This window comes from Salmo trutta, chromosome 6 (genome assembly GCF_901001165.1).
Source record: "Salmo trutta chromosome 6, fSalTru1.1, whole genome shotgun sequence".
NCBI classification, from domain to species: Eukaryota; Metazoa; Chordata; class Actinopteri; order Salmoniformes; family Salmonidae; genus Salmo; species Salmo trutta.
In genome coordinates this window covers 9,425,087-9,447,513 of record NC_042962.1, presented here as the reverse complement: position 1 = coordinate 9,447,513, position 22,427 = coordinate 9,425,087, and the positions used below count along the sequence as shown (strand labels likewise).

The window sequence follows — 22,427 nt, the reverse complement described above, 5'->3', positions numbered from 1 at the left end:
CACTTGAAGGTTCTGGTAATTATAGATTTGACTAATCACTGCATTTTGAAGCTCAGGGTAGGATTAAGGAAATATAACCTCTACACATTTGAGGTTCTTTAGAAACACACACACACACACACACACACACACACACACACACACACACACACACACACACACACACACACACACACACACACACACACACACACACACACACACACACACACACACACACATCAACCTGTGTGTGTGGGGGGGGGGTTAACCCCTAGTCTGTAGTACCTCGGTAAAGTGATTAGTCAGCCAATTAAACAAATCAGTCCTCCGCTTTAACAAGAGCATACACACACAAACTTGAAGGTTCTGGTAATTATAGATTTGACTAATCACTGCATTTTGAAGCTCAGGGTAGGATTAAGCAAATATAACCTCTACACATTTGAGGTTCTTTAGAAAAACACAAACACTGTGTTTAAATAGTATAAACATTACTAACAAGCCTGATTGTACTCCTAACAGTAGCAGATACAGGGCTGGATGGAGAGGCGCAATAAAATACCTCTTCATTCAGAACATATTTATCACAGACAGACAGACAGACAGACAGACAGACAGACAGACAGACAGACAGACAGACAGACAGACAGACAGACAGACAGACAGAGAGAGACAGAGAGACAGAGAGACAGAGAGAGACAGAGACAGAGCGCATGTGTGGTTCCCACTGTGAAGCATGGAGGAGGAGGTGTGATGGTGTTGGGGTGCTTTCCTAGTGACACCGTTGGTGATTTATTTAGAATTCATGGTATACTTAACCAGCATGGCTACCACAGCATTCTGCAGTGATACGCAATCCTACCTGGTTTGCGCTTAGTGGGACTATCATTTATTTTTCAACAGGACAATGACCCAACACACCTCCAGGCTGTGTAAGGGCTATTTGACCAAGAAGGAGAGTGATGGAGTGCTGCATCAGATGACCTGGCCTCCACAATCACCCGACCTCAACCCAATTTAGATGGTTTTGGATGAGTTGGACCAGAGTGTGAAGGAAAAGAAGCCAACAAGTGCTCAGCATATGTGGGAACTCCTTCAATACTGTTGGAAAAGCATTCCAGGTGAAGCTGGTTGAGAGAATGCCAAGAGTGTGCAAAGCTGTCATCAAGGCCAAAGGGTGGCTACTAGAATCTAAAATCAATTTTGATTTGTTTAACACTTTTTTGGTTACTACATGATTCCATGTGTTATTTCATAGTGTTGATTTTTTCACTATTATTCTACAATGTAGAAAATATAAAAAAATTAAGAAAATCCCTTGAATGAGTAGGTGTATCCAAACTTTTGACACGTACTGTATGCTAGAAACACCATGCTTCAAACAAATGAGCCAACCTAAACACCTAGTCCATCATCATTATGACATCATTATGATCATAGGTAAACTGATCTTAAATCTGTTCCTGATGTCGACCTGTAGCCACAGCCTCATGACCATCCCTCTTCTTCTTCTGAGTTTGACTTCAGAGACACTGTCAAACCCAGCTAAACACCCCCTATCTAACACCAACACCCCAGAGAGAGAGAGAGAGAGAGAGAGAGAGAGAGAGAGAGAGAGAGAGAGAGAGAGAGAGAGAGAGAGAGAGAGAGAGACTGTAATAGTGAAGGTGTAAACTTGGCAGTAGAAAATCTTAACAGTATATTTGACCTCTCAGCTTCCCTATCAAATCTAAAAATCTCAAATAGAAAACCGAAGAAAATGAACAACAATGACAAATGGTTTGATGAAGAATGCAAAAATTTAAGAAAGAAATTGAGAAACCTGTCCAACCAAAAACAGAGACCCGGAAAATCTGAGTCTACGCCTTCACTATGGTGAATCACTAAAACAATACAAAAATACACTACGGAAAAAGAAGGAACAGCACGTCAGAAATCAACTCAATGTAAATGAAGAATCCATAGACTCAAACCACTTCTGGGAAAATTGGAACACACTAAACAAACAAAAACACGAAGAGTTATCTATCCAAAATGGAGATGTATGGGTAAACAACTTCTCCAATCTTTTTGGCTCTATAACAAAGAACAAAGAGCAAAACATATACATGATCAAATACAAATCTTAGAATCATCTATTAAAGACTACCAGAACCCACTGGATTCTCCAATTACCTTGAATGAGCTACAGGACAAAATAAAAACCCTCCAACCCAAAAAGGCATGTGGTGTTGATGGTATTCTCAATGAAAGGGTCAAATATACAGACAACTAATTCCAATTGGCTATACTAAAACTCTTTAACATCATCCTTAGCTCTGGCATCTTCCCCAATATTTGGAACCAAGGACTGATCACCCCAATCCACAAAAGTGGAGACAAATTTGACCCCAATAACTACCGTGGGATATGCGTCAACAGCAACCTTGGGAAAATCCTCTGCATTATCATTAACAGCAGACTCGTACATTGTCACGCCCTGGCCATAGAGAGGTTTTTGTTCTCTATTTTGGTTTGGCCAGGGTGTGACTAGGGTGGGCATTCTATGTTCCGTTTTCTATGTTTTCTGTATTTCTTTGTTTTGGCCGGGTATGGCTCTCAATCAGGGACAGCTGTCTATCGTTGTCTCTGATTGGGAGCCATACTTAGGTAGCCTTTTCCCACAGGGTTTTTGTGGATAGTTGTTTTCTGTCTTGTGTTTTTCGCCTGACAGAGCTGTTGCGTTTTCTTCCTCTTTGTTTTTGATTCAGTGTTCAGTTTTAATAAATACCATCATGAACACGTACCACGCTGCACCTTGGTCCTCTCCTTGCAACAACCGTTACAGAACTACCCACCAAAGAAGGACCAAGCAGCGTGGTAAGAAGGACTCATGGACATGGGAGGATATCCTGAATGGCAAGGGATCCTACACATGGTAGGAGATCCTGGCTGGAAGGGATCGCCTCCCATGGGAACAGGTGGAGGCAGCCAGGAGAGCGGAGGCAGCAGGAAAAGGGAGCGAACATTATGCTGGAACACAGCTGGCAAGGAAGCCTGAGAGGCAGCCCCCACATTTTTTGGGGGGGGGGCACACGGGAGATTGGCGGAGTCAGGCAATAGATCTGAGCCAACTCCCCGTGCTTACCGCGGGGAGCGGTTGACGTGGAGAGCACCGTGCTATGCGGAAGTGCGCACGGTCTCGCCCATCCGCACGCACAGTCCGGTGCGGTCGATACCAGCTCCCCGCAAGTGCCATGCTAGAGTGGGCAGCCAGCCAGGGTGGATTGTGCCAGCTCAGCGCGTCTGGTCCCCAAGGCGCAGTTTCGGCCCAGGGTATCCTGCGCCGGCTCTGCGTACTGTGTCTCCGGGGCGCTGGGAGGGCTCAGTTCGTCCTGAGCCTGCGCTCCGCCCGTGCCGGGCTACAGTGACAATTCAGCCAGGACGGGTTGTGCAGGCCGTGCGCTCCAGACCTCCAGTGCGTCTCCAAGACCCAGTGTATCCTGTGCCTTTTCCCAGAGCCAGGCCTCCTGCATGTCTCCCCAGTCTGGTGAGTCCTGTGCCTGCTCCCAGAGCCAGGCCTCCTGCATGTCTCCCCAGCCTGGTGCGTCCTGTGACTGAGTCGCCCGCCATTCCGGAGCTGCCAGAGTCGCCCGCCAGTCCGGAGCTGCCAGAGTCGCCCGCCAGTCCGGAGCTGCCAGAGTCGCCCGCCAGTCCAGAGCTGACAGAGTCGCCCGCCAGTCCAGAGCTGCCAGAGTCGCCCGCCTGTCCAGAGCTGCCAGAGTCGCCCGCCTGTCCAGAGCTGCCAGAGTCGCCCGCCAGTCCGGGGTGGTCGGCGAGGGTCCCCACTCCAGAGGCGCCACCTAAGTGGGCCAAGCCGAAGGTGGAGCGGGGTCCACGTCCCGCACCAGAGCCGCCGCCGTAAGGAAGGCCGCACCTGTCTATCGTTGTCTCTGATTGGGAGCCATACTTAGGTAAAAAGGGACGATCGATGGGGCCATGTACCATCACATCTTGGGTGAGAACCTCCTTCCCTCAGCCAGGGCATTGAAAATGGGTCGTGGATGGGTTTTCCAGCATGACAATGACCCAAAACACACGGCCAAGGCAACAAAGGTGTGGCTCAAGAAGAAGCACATTAAGGTCCTGGAGTGGCCTAGCCAGTCTCCAGACCTTAATCCCATAGAAAATCTGTGGAGGGAGCTGAAGGTTCGAGTTGACAAACGTCAGCCTCGAAACCTTAATGACTTGGAGAAGATCTGCAAAGAGGAGTGGGACAAAATCCCTCCTGAGATGTGTGCAAACCTGGTGGCCAACTACAAGAAACGTCTGACCTCTGTGATTGCCAACAAGGGTTTTGCCACCAAGTACTAAGTCATGTTTTGCAGAGGGGTCAAATACTTATTTCCCTCATTAAAATTCAAATCAATTTATAACATTTTTGACATGCGTTTTTCTGGATTATTTTGTTGTTATTCTGTCTCTCACTGTTCAAATAAACCTACCATTAAAATGATAGACTGATCATTTCTTTGTCAGTGGGCAAACATACAAAATCAGCAGGGGATCAAATACTTTTTCCCCCCACTATAGCAGTGTAACTAGTAGTAGAATTATTAGTAGAATAGAACTAACAGTAGAACTAGCAGTAGAATAGAACTAGTAGTAGATTAGAACTAGCAGTAGATATAATAGTAGAGTATAACTAGCTGTAGAACTAGCAGTAGAGTAGAACTAGCAGTAGAGCTAGTAGTAGAACTAGTAGTAGAGTAGAACTAGTAGTTGAACTAGTAGTAGAACTAGTAGTAGAGTAGAACTAGTAGTAAAACTAGTAGTAGAACTAGTAGTAGAGTAGAACTAGTAGTAGAACTAGTAGTAGAACTAGCAGTAGAACTAGTAGTAGAGTAGAACTAGTAGTATAACTAGTAGTAGAACTAGTAGTAGAGTAGAACTAGTAGTAGAGTAGAACTAGTAGTAGAGTAGAACTAGTAGTATAACTAGCAGTAGAACTAGTAGTAGAGTAGAACTAGTAGTATAACTAGTAGTAGAACTAGTAGTAGAGTAGAACTAGTAGTAGAGTAGAACTAGTAGTAGAACTAGCAGTAGAATAGAACTAGTAGAACTAGTAGTAGAGTAGAACTAGTAGTAGAACTAGTAGTAGAACTAGCAGTAGAATAGAACTAGTAGTAGAACTAGTAGTAGAACTAGTAGTAGAGTAGAACTAGTAGTATAACTAGTAGTAGAACTAGCAGTAGAACTAGTAGTAGAGTAGAACTAGTAGTATAACTAGTAGTAGAACTAGCAGTAGAGTAGAACTAGCAGTAGAACTAACAGTAGAACTAACAGTAGAACTAACAGTAGAATAGAACTAGCAGTAGAACTAACAGTAGAACTAGCAGTAGAATATAACTAGCAGTAGAATAGAACTAGCTGTAGAACTAGCAGTAGAATATAACTAGCAGTAGAATAGAACTAGCTGTAGAACTAACAGTAGAATATAACTAGCAGTAGAACTAACAGTAGAACTAGCAGTAGAATAGAACTAGCTGTAGAACTAACAGTAGAATATAACTAGCAGTAGAACTAACAGTAGAACTAGCTGTAGAATAGAACTAGCAGTAGAACTAACAGTAGAACTAGCAGTAGAATATAACTAGCAGTAGAATAGAACTAGCTGTAGAACTATGTCTTCATGTGTTTCTTCCAAAAGCTAAATCAGGTCAGTGATGTTATTCCTCCATCTAGTGGAGAGGAATGCACCAACAGCATATAGACCTACACACATTCCATTGCATGTTATACCATACCATGTTAAACCATACCATTACATGTAAAACCATACCATTACATGTTAAACAAAACCATTACATGTTAAACAAAACCATTACATGTTAAACAATACCATTACATATTAAACAAAACCATTACATGTAAAACCATACCATTACATGTAAAACCATACCATGTTAAACCATACCATTACATGTAAAACCATACCATTACATGTAAAACCATACCATGTTAAACCATACCATTACATGTTAAACTGTACCATTACATGTTAAACTGTACCATTACATGTTAAACTGTACCATTACATGTTAAACTGTACCATTACATGTTAAACCGTACCATTACATGTTATACTGTAACATTACATGTTAAACTGTACCATTACATGTTAAACTGTACCATTACATGTTAAACCATGCCATTACATGTTATACTGTACCATTACATTTTAAACCATACCATTACATGTTAAACCATACCATTACATGTTAAACTGTACCATTACATGTTAAACCATGCCATTACATGTTATACTGTACCATTACATGTTAAACCGTACCATTACATGTTAAACTGTACCATTACATGTTAAACTGTACCTGTATGTGGAAGAGGTAAGACAGGACCGGAACTATTAGGATGAACAGTCATAATAGCTGTAGCCAATCAGCAGCACTGTCACAAACACCTGCAGCCAACAGAAGAACCAGGAGAGCAGGGGAGCAGGGGACTAGCTCGTCAATCATGTATATCTCCTACAGAGAGAGAGGAGAGAGAGTGGAATGGAGAGAGAGAGTGAGAAAGAGAGAGAGAAAGACAATTTAAACTATTGTTGATACATTTTATATAAAATATGGGCCGTAATGTCAATTCTTATAGATTAACCTAGATACAACATAGCTTTCGAGGGACTATAAATTATTGTACATCAGTAACCTGGTTGGCTGAGGGACAGGTAGGTAGAATCCTCTCTCACCTGTAATAGGCTGCGGAGGACCTGAGAAGGGGGCGTGGTCTGGTAGAATCTTTGAAGAATGTGGAACTGAGCCGGAGAGCAGTTCAGAGTGGGGACTGGTAGACGTCTTCAGAGAACCTTGAGTTACTGCTAACGCCACACATGGAAAGAGCTTCAACACACACACACTGAGAGAGCAAGAGTCTAGAGTCTCGTAGTTCTCTCCACTCCTGCAGACCCTGTGGTTCTTTCACCCCTCTGGTCCACACAGCTAACAGGTCGGCACACACACACCTATTTGTGTCTATAAGTGGCTAGTGAGTAAGTCTTAGTGGAAGACAGTTACAAGATTAAGTTAGGAGGCAGTTAGTGTGTTGGACTGAAGTATTCAGTTGTTATAGTAACTATACTTGATCTGTGTGTGTGCTTTGGCATTTGAGCGGGAAATAATATTGTTTGTCTCTGTGTGCCTTTGTGCGTGTACACGTATGTCAATTTAATTATGTTGTGCGTGTCTATGGTCATTGGACAAGTCATTATAATCCTATAAATTCCCATGATCCTAACAAACTCGACACTAAGAGCGCTTAACATATCCCTGTATGATCAGGATCCTGGTTGTCACGCTCTGACCTAGGAGAGCTGTGTTTTTCTGTTTAGTTAGGTCAGGGTGTGATAGATGGGTGGGCATTCTATGTTTTTGTTTTCTATGTTTTGGCCAGGGATGGTTTCCAATCAAAGGCAGCTGTCTCTATTGTTGTCTCTGATTGGAAGCCATACTTAGGCAGCCTGTTTTTCCTGTGTTGGTGTGGGTAGTTGTTTTCCGTTTTGTTAGTTACCTGACGGAATTGTTGGCTGTCGTTTTGTTGTTTTTGTTTAAGTGTTTTCATTAAAGTCAAGTATGAGCACTCTACATGCTGCGCCTTGGTCCCCTTTATACGACCCTCGTTACACTGATCTGCGCTATAAAGCATGTGTGAAACGCAAACGAACCCTGGCAGAAACGAGTCCTCTACCTGTGTGAGTAGTGGGTCCAAGATCCTGGACCAGAGTACCAGGTAGTGACTCAGCAGTGAGACTTCTGTGGAACTTTTTGCCCGTTAGCTAGCTTGTGCGTCTCGCAAATCGCATTCTGAAAAGGTTGTTTCAGGTCTTGTGAAAGCAAAGCGTATTTTGTAGAATTCTCATAAACACTCCAGGAAACCTAACCAGGTAACCGAATTTCATATGTGAAAAATGCCCACTGTCTATCCTGTTTTCCCCCTCTCTCTCTCTCTCTCCCTCCCTCCCTCCCCTCTCTCTCTCCCGTCCTCTCTGCCTCCCTCCCCTCTCTACCTCCCTCCCTCTCTCTCTCTCAAATCAAATCACATTTTATTTGTCACATGCGCCGAATACAACAGGTGTAGACATTACCGTGAAATGCTTACTTACAAGGCCTTAACCAACAATGCAGAACTTTTTTTAAGTAAGAAAATTAGCAAAAATATATACTAAAATAGTAACACAAAATAACAATAACTAGGCTATGTACAGGGGGTATGAATGCTGTGCTAGCCATGCTTGTTAAGTGTGCACCTCCTCCTCTGTGCTTCACGGTGGGAACCACACATGCAGAGATCATGATTTCACCTACTCTGCATCTCACAAAGACACAGCAGTTGGAACCAAAAATCCCATATTTGGATTCATCAGACCCAAGGACAGATTTCCACCGGTCTAATGTCCATTGCTCAGGTTTCTTCACCCAAGCAAGTCTCTTCTTATTATTGGTGTCCTTTAGTAGTGGCTTCTTTGCAGAAAATCAACCATGAAGGTCTGATTCACGCAGTCTCCTCTGAACAATTGGTGTTGAGATGTGTCTGTTACTTGAACTCTGTGAAGCATTTATTTAGGCTGCAATCTGAGGTGCAGTTAACTCTAATGAACTTATCCTCTGCAGCAGAGGTACCTCTGGATCTTCCTTTCCTGTGGCGGTTCTCAAGAGAGCCAGTTTCATCACAGCGCTTAAAGGTTTTTGCAACTGCACTTGAAGAAATGTTCTGGATTTACTGACCATCATGTCTTAAAATAATGATGGACTGTCCTTTCTCTTTGCTTATTTGAGCTGTTCTTGCCATAATATGGAAAAAGACTTGGTCTTTTACAAAATGTCTTCTGAATACCACCTCTACCTTGTCACAACACAACTGATTGACTCAAACATATTAAGAAGGAAAGAAATTCCACAAATTAGCAGGAACACCTGTCAATTGAAATACATTCCAGGTGACTACCTCATGAAGCTGGTTGAGAGAATGCCAAGAGTGTGCAAAGCTGTCATCAAGGCAAAGGGTGGCTACTTTGAAGAATCTAAAATCGAAAATATATTTGGATTTGTAACACTTTTTGTTACTACATTGCATTTGTGTTAATTCATAGTTTTTATGTCTTCACTATTATTCTACAATGTAGAAAATAGTACAAATAAAGAAAAACCCTTGAATGAGTAGGTGTGTCCAGACTTTTGACTCGTACTGTAGGTCCTGGATGTGAGGAAGATTGGCTGTAGTGATGCACTGGGCCGTACACACTACCCTCTGTATTGCCTTGTGTTCAGATACTGAGCTATTGCCATACATCCGAAGATGCTCCCGGTCACGATGCTCTCGATGGTCTTTTCAGTCTCCTGAGGGGGAAAAGGTGTTGTCGTGCCCTCTTCACAACTGTCTTGGTGTGTTTGGACCATGATAGTTTGTTGGTGATGTGACCACCAATAGCCTGTCTATTATGACTTTTATGAACGTGTGTAGAAAGAGAGAGATGGAGAGAGGGACAGAGAGAGGGAGAGAGCAAGATGGATAATGGAGCAAGGGTGAGATGAAACTGGTTAAATGCAGCATGGAACCACACCAAAACAGCCAGAACCTGCCAAAACCATCCAGAACCTGCCAAAACCACCCAGAACCTGCCAAAACCACCCAGAACCAGCCTAAACAAACCACCCAGAACCTACCTAAACAAACCACCCAGAACCTACCTAATCCACCCAGAACCTACCTAAACCCCCCTGGGCCAGTCTTCACTCAACAATCTTAAGCCTAAATTTGTTTCCGAACCAAAACAACAAGATTTGTCTGTATACATTTTATAAGGGCTTCCGACTCCAAGCGGAATCCCTGTCAAAACTATTCCATAGCATCTACTTCCAGGGTCTGTGTTTGTCTATGATGATGTCATTGTGAAAGTTCAGGTACACCTACATGGATATGTTTTAGGTGTAGGATACTTGGTGACCTGTGACACTGCCAAAATAAACCAAACAAAGCATGTATAAATGTTCATGCATCTAAATGTCCATGCATCTAGTCTATCTATTGTCATCCTGGGCTGAGGGAGCAGGTGGGGCAGGGCGAGCGGGCGGGACAGGGCACGTGCTGGACTTTCCTATTCATGCAGAGACCTCTCTGTGTCAGATAACCCGCTCTGACCCCTACCCTCTCCCGCCAAGCCTACCCTCTCCCGCCAGGCTTACCCTCTCCCGTCAGGCCTACCCTCTCCCGCCAGGCCTACCCTCTCCCGCCAGGGTTACCCTCTCCTCCCGCCAGGCCTACCCTCTCCCGCCAGGCCTACCCTCTCCCGCCAGGGTTACCCTCTCCCGCCAGGCCTACCCTCTCCCGCCAGGCCTACCCTCTCCCGCCAGGCCTACCCTCTCCCGCCAGGCTACCCTCTCCCGCCAGGCTTACCCTCTCCCGCCAGGCCTACCCTCTCCCGCCAGGCCTACCCTCTCCCGCTAGGGTTACCCTCTCCCGCCAGGCCTACCCTCTCCCGCCAGGCTTACCCTCTCCCGCCAGGCTTACCCTCTCCCGCCAGGCCTACCCTCTCCCGCCAGGGTTACCCTCTCCCGCCAGGCCTGCCCTCTCCCGCCATGGTTACCCTCTCCCGCCAGGCCTACCCTCTCCCGCCAGGCCTACCCTCTCCTCCCGCCACACAACCAGGAGGCCCTGGGTAGCTGGAGGCGTATGATCAACTGAGGCTAGGATATCTAGGATAGTTTAGGAACTATATTTTGATTATATTTTATTTTCCCCTGAAATGGCTAGTCACCGTGCAAGGAAATGCATTCCTAAAGGAATTAGGTTAGCAAAACGTTGTTGTGGTCAGGGCATCCCTGAGGGAATTTATATCAATTAGATTAAAGCTACTGTAAGGCAACTTAGTCTTCTCTCTCTCTCTCTCTCTCTCTCTCTCAATTCAATTTAGGGGCTTTATTGGCGTGGGAAACATATGATAACATTGCCAAAGCAAGTGAAGTAGATAATAAACAAAAAGTGAAATAAACATTAAAAATGAACAGTAAACATTACACAAACAAAAGTTCCAAAAGAATAAAGACATTTTTACTGAGTGTCTGTCAGCACACATAGGAACACAAAACACGCCCCTGTCCCATTTTTCCCAGGTCTCCTTACAGCTTTTGGGCTTCACGTTGCTACTGCCTGGGGCCGGCCTCAGCGTGTGTGAGAGGACGGGGCAGTCAGTGGAGTGCAGCTGTGGAATACGCCTGTGAGGTGGCCAGCCCCTCTCTCTGTGTGTGTGTGTGTGTGTGTGTGTGTGTGTGTGTGTGTGTGTGTGTGTGTGTGTGTGTGTGTGTGTGTGTGTGTGTGTGTGTGTGTGTGTGTATAGACTGTAGCCGAGACGCAAAGTGACAGGATAAAACAATTTGGACGTTTCCTCTCATCATAACCGAGCTTCTCAGCCCTGTTTCAATGATGGTAAACATTTATATTTGATTATTTTTATGTTTCTTTAGGCTGATTATGTACAGGTTCTGTAGCCTGTGATTTCTAGCCTGTTACGTTTCTCCTAATATGTTATTCTGTTATGTAAGACTACAGTTTTTCTTAACAGGTAATAGTCCGGTTCCGTTGTTCTTTTGAAGGGTTACTTCCTGAGTGAACTGTTTAGCAGCCTACTGACAGATTATAGCTCAGTAATCCATGTTTAATTGTTAAACACACACAAAGAACACTGTTGTTTGATTGTTTGTTGCTGCGCACACTGCATGCCAGTATTGTCTATGGCTTTGGATGGGAGTCTAGCGCAGGGAAGCCTGTGTGTGCCCCATGATGCTGTGTGTGCCCCATGATGCTGTGTGTGCCCCATGATGCTGTGTGTGCCCCATGATGCTGTGTGTGCCCCATGATGCTGTGTGTGCCCCATGATGCTGTGTGTGCCTCATGATGCTGTGTGTGCCCCATGATGCTGTGTGTGCCAGGTAGTTTACAGAATATGGTCACATGACTGATCCCAGATCTGTACACTGTACAGTAGACAACGCTTCCCAGGTATTCTGACAGTATCTGTGACTAATGCATGCAGTACCTGTGTGTGTGTGCCTGTGTGTGTGTGCCTGTGTGTGTGTGTGCCTGTGTGTGTGTGTGCCTGTGTGTGTGTGTGTGCGCCTGTGTGTGTGTGTGTGTGCCTGTGTGTGTGCCTGTGTGTGTGTGTGTGTGTGTGTGCCTGTATGTGCCTGTGTGTGTGTGCCTGTGTGTGCCTGTGTGTGCCTGTGTGTGCCTGTGTGTGCCTGTGTATGTGTGACTGTGTGTATGTGTGACTGTGTGTGTGTGTGACTGTGTGTGACTGTGTGTGTGTGCCAGTGTGTGTGTGTGTATGTGTGTGTGTGTGTGTGTGTGTGTGTGTGTGTGTGTGTGTGTGTGTGTGTGTGTGTGTCTGTCATCAATAGGGGATGAGACAGAAGGAGGGACACAATAAGAGCTTTGTCAGCTGGGAGGATGGAATGTTGGAAGGGACCGTCCAGAGAAAGAAAGACAGGAGAGAGAGAGAGAGTAAATTAGTGATATTGCATACAGTATCCCTTTCCCCCACCCATCGCCCTATACACACCACACACTACAGGCCCTGGCACCTTATGCAGACTCCCCATGCCCTACCCATAATCCCCTGCTGAGGTACATGGTGTCTAATCAAATGTGGTGATTCCAAAACAACTCATGCACACAGGCATGTGCATGCTGGTGCACACACACCATTGATGTCCAGTAACTCATGTGTCTAACATCTGAGGGCTTCCTCAAATACTACCATTCTCCCACGTCTGAAGAGAAAGAGAGCAATGGAGGAAGGCAAAGGAGAGAGGGAGAAGAGAGAGAGAGACAGAGAGACAGAAAGAAAAAAGAGAAGGATAGGGAGATGAAAAGAGAGAAGTCATAAAGAAGAAATGGAAGGCAATATTCACCCAGATGGTCTCTCTTAGTTATAGCTCAGCTCTCCTCCTTTCATCTCATCCCTTCATCACAACGTTTTCCTCATGTTCCTCCTCTCCTCTCTATCACTTTCTCTCATTTATTCCCACTCCTCTTTGCTTATCCTCTCTTTCTCTGTTTTTGTCCTTCTCTTTCTCCTGTCAGTAGAGACTTAGTAATATGCTAGTCTTTAACATGTAGTTGAGCCAGAGAGATTTTGCGCTGCTTTCTGCTGTGTGTTGATCAGTATAAACATGTCTGCTGTGCTGTCTGAAAACACATCTCTGGGTTAGATCGGACCTCCTTGAGCAGCAGCATGGACTCGGATTTGATCCCTATCCCCAGACAGATATATGGAACATGGAATGATGACCCACAAGTACACAACACACACGCATGCCCTCACACACACAGCCCAACAATGTGGCTGATGAGGGCAGTTCTGTGTTCTGTATCCCTCGGCAACACACCTCCACTAAAGTGTAACGAGACAAAGCCCTGCCCTGACTCACCCTTAGGGGAGGGGGGTAGAGGGAGGAGGAGGAGGAGGAGTGATATAGGGAGGTGTGAGAGGAGGAGGAGGAGGAGGAGGAGGAGGAGGAGGAGGAGGAGGAGGAGGAGGAGGCATGAAGAGTGTTAGGGGAGAGGGTAAAGGGAGGTGTGAGAGGAGGAGGAGGAGGAGGAGGAGGAGGAAGAGGAGGCATGAAGAGTGTTAGGGGAGAGGGTAAAGGGAGGTGTGAGAGGAGGAGGAGGAGGAGGAGGAGGAGGAGGAGGAGGAAGAGGAGGAGGAGGAGGAGGCATGAAGAGTGTTAGGGGAGAGGGTAAAGGGAGGTGTGAGAGGAGGAGGAGGAGGAGGAGGAGGAGGAGGAGGAAGAGGAGGCATGAAGAGTGTTAGGGGAGAGGGTAAAGGGAGGTGTGAGAGGAGGAGGAGGAGGAGGAGGAGGAGGAAGAGTACTCCTGTCAGTAGTCCTTCAGGCTATTCATTACTGTCCTTGTTTTAATCTACCTGAATTTCAAGTGCTGTTGATCTCCATTTACATCAGGTCATATCAAACACACACATACCTCATTTATATTTTGCCTGTGTGTGTGTGTGTGTGTGTGTGCATGTGTGCGTGCGCGTGCGTGTGCGTGTGCGTGTGTGTGTGCGTGTGTGAGAAGTTGTCTGTAGAGGAGCAAATAGGGTGTTCGAGTCCGTAAAGGAAATGTCCTCAGACAGGGGAAGTGAGTTCTGAATTAGAGGAAGTGCCCTGGAGCGGCTGGTGATTTGTGTTTCCTCTGGAGAGGAGGAGAAGAAAGGAGAGGAAGAGAGAAGAAAGGAGAGGAGGAGAAAGGAGAGGAGAGTGGAGAGAAGAAAGGAAAGGAGAGAAGAAGAGAGGAGAAAGGAAAGGAGAGAAGAAAGGAGAGGAGGAGAGAAGAAAGGAGAGGAGTGGAGAGGAGAAAGGGGAAAGGAGAGGAGAGAAGAGGAGAGGAGGAGAGTAAGGAGGAATGATAGAAGAGGGAGGATACATGGTGGATGTGATTTTAACAAGGCTCTAATCATGTTTGCTGTGGTATTTCACTTGTTTGTGTATGTGAAACACACACACAGAGACTCAACACACAGAGACTCAACACACACACACCTCCCTGCCATGTCCTTCTGCTGCTATTACTGTTTGTTCTATGTCTATTGTCCTCTCTGTTAAATTCCTCCCCTCTCCAACTGCTGTCCTTCTTGTCACACCGTAAGGCCACTTATTTATATGTACCCTACTTTTACATACTCATAGACACCCCCGCACTCAATCTAGATGGGGATTTATTGGCCTTTGCTTTCATTTTTGTACAGAGCTGTGAAATAAACCTCACTCCAATCAACAGCTGAACAATGCAGGGTGGTTGGTTCAGACTAGCACTCATGGTCACAGTCACGGTCGTAGAGTGCCACAGTGTGTGTGTGTGTGTGTGTGTTTAGTTTCTGGGTCTATCTTCTATGTAGTCTAACCTCCTTCTCCTCTCTCTCCTTTAGGACCCAGAGACATTCTGTCAGTTAGAGTCAGACCAGATGAGTCCAGACGAGACACAGGTGACAATAGATACCTCACACACCTAACCTCACACACCTAACCTCACACACCTAACCTCACACACCTAACCTCACACACCTAACCTCACATACCTAACCTCACACACCTAACCTCACACACCTAACCTCACACACCTAACCTCACACACCTAACATGGCATCTCCTAGTGATCACTTATATTCCTCCTTCTCTCTTCCAGCTCCAAACATTATTTTCCTCTTATCCCTCTTTACATTTTCCCTTCTTAGGGTTTTTGGAAGAACACATTCCTCTATTGTCATATTCTCTCATTTTTTCCTACCTCTCTCCCCATTATTTTCTCCCTCTCTTTTCACACCTCAGGGGTTGGGGTTAAATGTGGAAGACACATTTCAGTTGAATGCTTTCAGTTGTACAACTGACTAGGTATCCCCCCTTTCCCTTTCAGTTGTACAACTGACTAGGTCTCCCCCCTTTCCCTTTCAGTTGTATAACTGACTAGGTATCCCCCCTTTCCCTTTCAGTTGTACAACTGACTAGGTCTCCCCCCTTTCCCTTTCAGTTGTACAAATGACTAGGTCTCCCCCCTTTCCCTTTCAGTTGTACAAATGACTAGGTCTCCCCCCTTTCCCTTTCAGTTGTACAACTGACTAGGTCTCCCCCCTTTCCCTTTCAGTTGTATAACTGACTAGGTCTCCCCCCTTTCCCTTTCAGTTGTACAACTGACTAGGTCTCCCCCCTTTCCCTTTCAGTTGTATAACTGACTAGGTATCCCCCCTTTCCCTTTCAGTTGTATAACTGACTAGGTCTCCCCCCTTTCCCTTTCAGTTGTACAACTGACTAGGTCTCCCCCCTTTCCCTTTCAGTTGTACAACTGACTAGGTCTCCCCCCTTTCCCTTTCAGTTGTACAACTGACTAGGTCTCCCCCCTTTCCCTTTCAGTTGTATAACTGACTAGGTCTCCCCCCTTTCCCTTTCAGTTGTATAACTGACTAGGTCTCCCCCCTTTCCCTTTCAGTTGTACAACTGACTAGGTCTCCCCCCTTTCCCTTTCAGTTGTACAACTGACTAGGTCTCCCCCCTTTCCCTTTCAGTTGTATAACTGACTAGGTCTCCCCCCCTTTCCCTTTCAGTTGTACAACTGACTAGGTATCCCCCCTTTCCCTTTCAGTTGTATAACTGACTAGGTCTCCCCCCTTTCCCTTTCAGTTGTACAACTGACTAGGTCTCCCCCCTTTCTCTTTCAGTTGTATAACTGACTAGGTATCCCCCCCTTTCCCTTTCAGTTGTACAACTGACTAGGTCTCCCCCCTTTCCCTTTCAGTTGTATAACTGACTAGGTCTCCCCCCCTTTCCCTTTCAGTTGTACAACTGACTAGGTCTCCCCCCTTTCCCTTTCAGTTGTACAACTGACTAGGTCTCCCCCCTTTCTCTTTCAGTTGTACAACTGACTAGGTCTCCCCCCCTTTCCCTTTCAGTTGTACAACTGACTAGGTCTCCCCCCTTTCCCTTTCAGTTGTATAACTGACTAGGTCTCCCCCCTTTCTCTTTCAGTTGTACAACTGACTAGGTCTCCCCCCCTTTCCCTTTCAGTTGTACAACTGACTAGGTCTCCCCCCTTTCCCTTTCAGTTGTATAACTGACTAGGTCTCCCCCCTTTCCCTTTCAGTTGTACAACTGACTAGGTCTCCCCCCTTTTCCTTTCAGTTGTATAACTGACTAGGTCTCCCCCCTTTCCCTTTCAGTTGTACAACTGACTAGGTATCCCCCCTTTCCCTTTCAGTTGTACAACTGACTAGGTCTCCCCCCTTTCCCTTTCAGTTGTATAACTGACTAGGTGTCCCCCCTTTCCTTTCAGTTGTACAACTGACTAGGTCTCCCCCTTTCAGTTGTATAACTGACTAGGTCTCCCCCTTTCCTTTCAGTTGTACAACTGACTAGGTCTCCCCCCTTTCCTTTGTTGTACAACTGACTAGGTCTCCCCCCTTTCTCACTCAGTTGTACAACTGACTAGGTATCCCCCTTTCAGTTGTATAACTGACTAGGTATCCCCCTTTCAGTTGTATAACTGACTAGGTCTCCCCCCTTTCCTTTCAGTTGTACAAATGACTAGGTCTCCCCCCTTTCCTTTCAGTTGTATAACTGACTAGGTATCCCCCCTTTCCCTTTCAGTTGTATAACTGACTAGGTATCCCCCCTTTCCTTTCAGTTGTACAACTGACTAGGTATCCCCCCTTTCCCTTTCAGTTGTATAACTGACTAGGTCTCCCCCCTTCCATTTCAGTTGTACAACTGACTAGGTCTCCCCCCTTTCCCTTTCAGTTGTATAACTGACTAGGTCTCCCCCCTTCCCTTTCAGTTGTACAACTGACTAGGTCTCCCCCCTTTCCCTTTCAGTTGTATAACTGACTAGGTCTCCCCCCTTTCTCTTTCAGTTGTACAACTGACTAGGTCTCCCCCCTTTCCTTTCAGTTGTACAACTGACTAGGTCTCCCCCCTTTCCCTTTCAGTTGTATAACTGACTAGGTCTCCCCCCTTTCCTTTCCTTTCCTCCCCACCTCTCTGTCTTGGTCTGGTCTGACCACAGTCCGTTAAAGATGTCTTCCAGCGATTATTACACTTTTTACTGTTGAAAAGTGATACCCCAAGTATAAATACAGTAAAGTACCCACACTAAAAGGGTCAAATAAATATGTTTTGAGCAAAATAGTGTTTTTTAGATAGAACTGCAAACTTGAAGGAGTAGGGCTTTCAAGGAGTTCGTCTGACGGGAATCCATGTTGTCATCGGTCTCCCCCCCCCAGCTGTGCTATGTAATGTCTTACCTGGACCACCTCTTGAAGTGTGCCTTTTGTTAAGTTAATCAGGTGTTTGGGAGATTGGATTAACGCTTGAAATATTCACTGACCTGTTTGTTTTAACACTGTGGCTGGCTGACTCTAATATTGACAAGATGTGTTTTGATATACGTCCTGGAAGCCAAGGTATTGTTCGTCCTGGAAACCAAGGTATTGTTCGTCCTGGAAGCCAAGGTATTGTTTGTCCTGGAAGCCAAGGTATTGTTCGTCCTGGAAGCCAAGGTATTGTACATCCTGGAAGCCAAGGTATTGTTCGTCCTGGAAGCCAAGGTATTGTTCATCCTGGAAGCCAAGGTATTGTTCGTCCTGGAAGCCAAGGTATTGTTCGTCCTGGAAGCCAAGGTATTGTTCGGCCTGGAAGCCAAGGTATTGTTCATCCTGGAAGCCAAGGTATTGTTCATCCTGGAAGCCAAGGTATTGTTCATCCTGGAAGCCAAGGTATTGTTCATCCTGGAAGCCAAGGTAATGTTCATCCTGGAAGCCAAGGTATTGTTCATCCTGGAAGCCAAGGTATTGTTCGTCCTGGAAGCCAAGGTATTGTTCGTCCTGGAAGCCAATGTATTGTTCGGCCTGGAAGCCAAGGTATTGTTCATCCTGGAAGCCAATGTATTGTCTCAGAGAGTCATAGAGAAAAAGAGATATGAAGAGGGCAGGGCAGAGGGCAAGAGGTAGAAAGAATTGGAAAGTTCATGGTAAGGACAAAGAAGAAGGGACAGAGAGAGAGAGAGGCAGAGAAAGCGAAAGAGGCAGAGAGAGAGAGAGGCAGAGAGAGAGAGAGAGAGAGAGGCAGAGAGAGACAGAGAGAGACAGAGAGAGAGAGACACACACACGCAGCCAATAATCCGCGTTGTGCTTGCAGTGTTTTTCCAATAACAGAGATTATAAACTGTTAGGTTCTAATTTTTCAGAGTAAATAGCTCACGGACACTAGAGAAGCTGAACCAAGTTTAATTCTCCAAAAGGGTCGACACAGCTGTATTCAGATAAAGACATGTTCCCACAACTACAAATATATATACTCCACTTTAGACACTCCTCCTTCTCTCCAATCCTTACATCTTGTGGTTCTACAGGAAGAGGATAATAGAGTAATGAACCATAATTTCTCCCTTCAGGGGATCTGACCTGACCTCAACCCCTCCTTCGCCTAATCCACAGATGTCCATCCTCTTCCCCTATAGCAATCCTGTGACCTCCTCCCATCCACCCAGCACATTCCACAGCCACTCTGTCTTTCTACAGAACCATTAACTGCTGACATATAAACCAGTCTCTTCCTTTATATACTATGTTTGTGTATACCAATGATCAGAGTTTACCCAGAATCCAACAACACCATACAACTAAGTCATATCACAGGAGCAAAGCCCTCTGAAAAACATCTGGGTGGATGTTTTTCTCCTTTTCCTACCCCTCTCTTCTATCCCTGTCTCACTGGAAAGATCTCAATTGCATTCTCCCACGTCCTCGCTCCTCGTCTCCTTCTCAAAACCCATTGGAGGAGAAGGTCAGAGGGGAGGGACCTCTGGCTTTCTTATCCAGTGGGTTTTGAAAAGGAGATGAGGAGAGAGGACTGGAGTATGCAACTGAGATTTTCCTGTCACAGTTCTCTCCAACATCTTCTTCTGTCCCAGCATCACTCTCCTGCCACCCCCCCTTTTCTTTCTCCCTCTTTACTAAAACTGTTCTTCTGTGTATCAGAGAGGCTGGATTTCAAAAAGTAATAACCTCTATTTGAGTTTTTATTTTCTCCCACTGAGGCATAGCCACATGAAGAAGGGGTGCTGAAGGTGCTGAAGGTGTTGAGGGTGCTGCAGCACCCCCTGAAAAATGCAAATAAAAAGATATTAATAAAGAAATTCTCTGCTTTGGCAGAGGTATTTGTATAATTTGTATAATTAAGAACAGTATGTTGCAGGATTCAATAGTTGGAATTGTAAGAGTTGTTGCCCTGTCATTTTGTCTGGGATGTCATTCTAATGGAATCCAGAAAGAACACAACCCTGTCCTCAAACATTTACATCAAAAGATGAAAAGTTATGGTCACAAAACATCCACATCAAATGAAATATTTGTCTTGATCAAATGACATAGAGAACAACCACTTTTTGTACAGTATTAATTACTGTAGTATACATAGGCTGGTCATCTAGGTTAGTACCTATAGACTTTCTATCACCATGAAGAAAAACAATGTACAATACAGCAATTGAGTACATTCTGACATAAAGCGTTTTGTGATGATGTGGCTCAGTTGGTAGAGCATGGTGCTTGCAACACCAGGGTTGTGGGTTCGATTCCCACAGGGGACCAGTATGAAAATGTTTGCACTCACTACTGTAAGTTGTTCTGGATAAGAGTGTCTACTGAAATGGAAAAGGAATGAATAGACCATTTTAGTTTTCACAAAGTATTTCAAGAAACTGGAAAACATATCAAGCAAATATTTTTTATATTCCACAAGTATTATTAGATTAACTGTTTTGTACAGATAATTATCTGACTCAAGTTACAAATGCTGGTAAACACTCAAATACATTTAGTTAAAACATTTCCACTAAAGTAGTGCACTGGGCCTTTACTAGTCCTGTATTAGCTGACTGATATACTCTTCAGCGCGGGGGATATTTTTTGTTGCAGTACCCCCAAACTACTTCCCGCAGCTATGCTCTGATGTGTTGACTTCTATGGTTTGGAGTGAGGCCACAGTAACATTCCCGTTAAGGTGTTTTCACAGAGGATAAAAGTAGGCATAAGAAGGAAAAAGCATAAGAAGGGTGGGGACTAAATACCTCTGGTTTATAAACCGCTGTAAATCTACCAACAAAGAGAAGGGGGTCCGAGACTGTTTTAGCTGAACTGAAATGCGTTTTTAATCAAATAGTCGTTTTGGATTTTAAAACCGCGTGTTTTTTTTTCATGCAGAGCTAGTAAACTTTCTTAGGGGCGGGTTTACTTTTTACCCCAGTCTATTCGCGTCAAGCAGGCGTCACCACCGCATTTCGGGGGAGTTGGTGCGCTCCTTACCTCAAACTCAACTGGATGGAAATCCGTGGACACAAAAAGCCTCGAGTTATTTCTGGAGCTTTGTACTGGGCTGAAGGAGGATAAGAAAGCGGGGGGTTACTTTTCACCAATTGTCATGATAATTGTTGTACATAGAGAAATAAGGAAAATCCTGCTGTTATTTTCGCTGGATGGAACTCAGTAAAAAGGTTAGTAAAAGTAGCCTTAACTCAAAAGTTCACTGGCTTGGAGGAATCTCAAGCGGCGCCAACATGTATGCGCAAGTGTGCATGTGGAACTGCGATTTTGTGCTCTCATATCCTACAATAGTGTTTTGTGCAACATTTCCTACGTTTGGTTTTGTAGCCTTTTGTGACTTGTGGGGAAATGATACAGGTATTTGTTTGTCAGCTGATTTAATGGCAGTAAATTGGCAAGGATAGGCTACTTGACCATTTGCGTCACACTTGCTCTGTTGCAACCATCAATTCTATAATTGTTACAAATAAGAACCGATCTTGCTTTAGCCCCCCCAAAAATGTCAGTCTATAGCCTAGCCTACGTTTTTAGTGGAAATTGACTTCATTACCTACGAGAAAAGTTGAAAAGTCTATCTTGACGTTAAGATTGTAAGCAGCACCCACGCATCATCTCAGCCAAGTCTCATAGACAAGACGTAGCATAGTAAACGTAAATCCGGGATGCTGAAACTAATATATGTTAAGTTTGATATGGTTACATGAGACAGAAGGTTATTTTAAAGGGGCATTTCAAAAAATAATTCAACGTTATGTTAATCATGTCCAGTACCACCCCAACGTTAATGTATGTAAAAATGGCACGTTGCTATGTTTTGTAGTAAAAAAAATAAGAGGAAGATACGTTTTACCTATGACATCGGTGTGCATTGTGATTTTAACCAATTATCAGGTGTTGCCTCCTAATTGTCTATTATTTGGTGGATGATGTCATTGGAAACGCGTATCTATCTTTTTTAATACAAACATAAACTTGCCATTTTTACAAATTTATTACAAATTTAAAAAAAAAAAGTTAATATGACATTTACATAAATATTTAGACCTTTTAGTCAGTACTTTGTTGAAGCAGCTTTGGCAGCGATTACAGCCTTGAGTCTTCTTGGGTATGACGTTACAAGCTTGGCACACGTGTTTGGGGAGTTTCTCCTATTTTTCCCTGTAGCTCCTGTCAAGCTCTGCCAGGTTGGATGGGGAGCGTCGATGCACAGCTATTTTCAGGTCTCTCCAGAGATGTTCGATCGGGTTTAAGTCCGGACTCAGGCTGGGGCATTCAGAGACTTGTCATGAAGCCACTCCTGCTTGGTCTTAGCTGTGTGATTAGGGTTGTTGTCCTGTTGGAAGGTGAACCTTTACCCCAGTCTGAGGTCCTGAGTGCTCTGGAGCACTTTTTCATCAAGGATCTCTATTTTATGATGACATTTTGTGACGTTTTTGTTCGTTTTGGAGTCCGGTAAAGTTTTTGTCGGCTGTTCAGGCACACACACTTTTTCATGGAGGCACACCAAAGTTGGTAGCTGAAGTCT

At 44.9% G+C, this 22,427-nt stretch overlaps 1 protein-coding gene across 2 annotated transcripts in view; it reads left to right on the top strand.

Annotated features, from left to right (window-relative positions):
• The first annotated feature begins 20,516 nt into the window (after nucleotides 1-20,516).
• LOC115195376 (pleckstrin homology-like domain family B member 2) overlaps nucleotides 20,517-22,427 on the top strand; it is a 68,029-nt gene continuing 66,118 nt past the window's right edge. Inside the window, exon 1 of one of the 2 annotated variants that reach the window (XM_029755172.1) lies at nucleotides 20,517-21,072. The gene's annotated coding sequence lies outside the window, so the exon portion shown is untranslated. The remainder of the gene's footprint in view (nucleotides 21,073-22,427) is intronic. The other variant, XM_029755171.1, reaches the window with a different exon arrangement.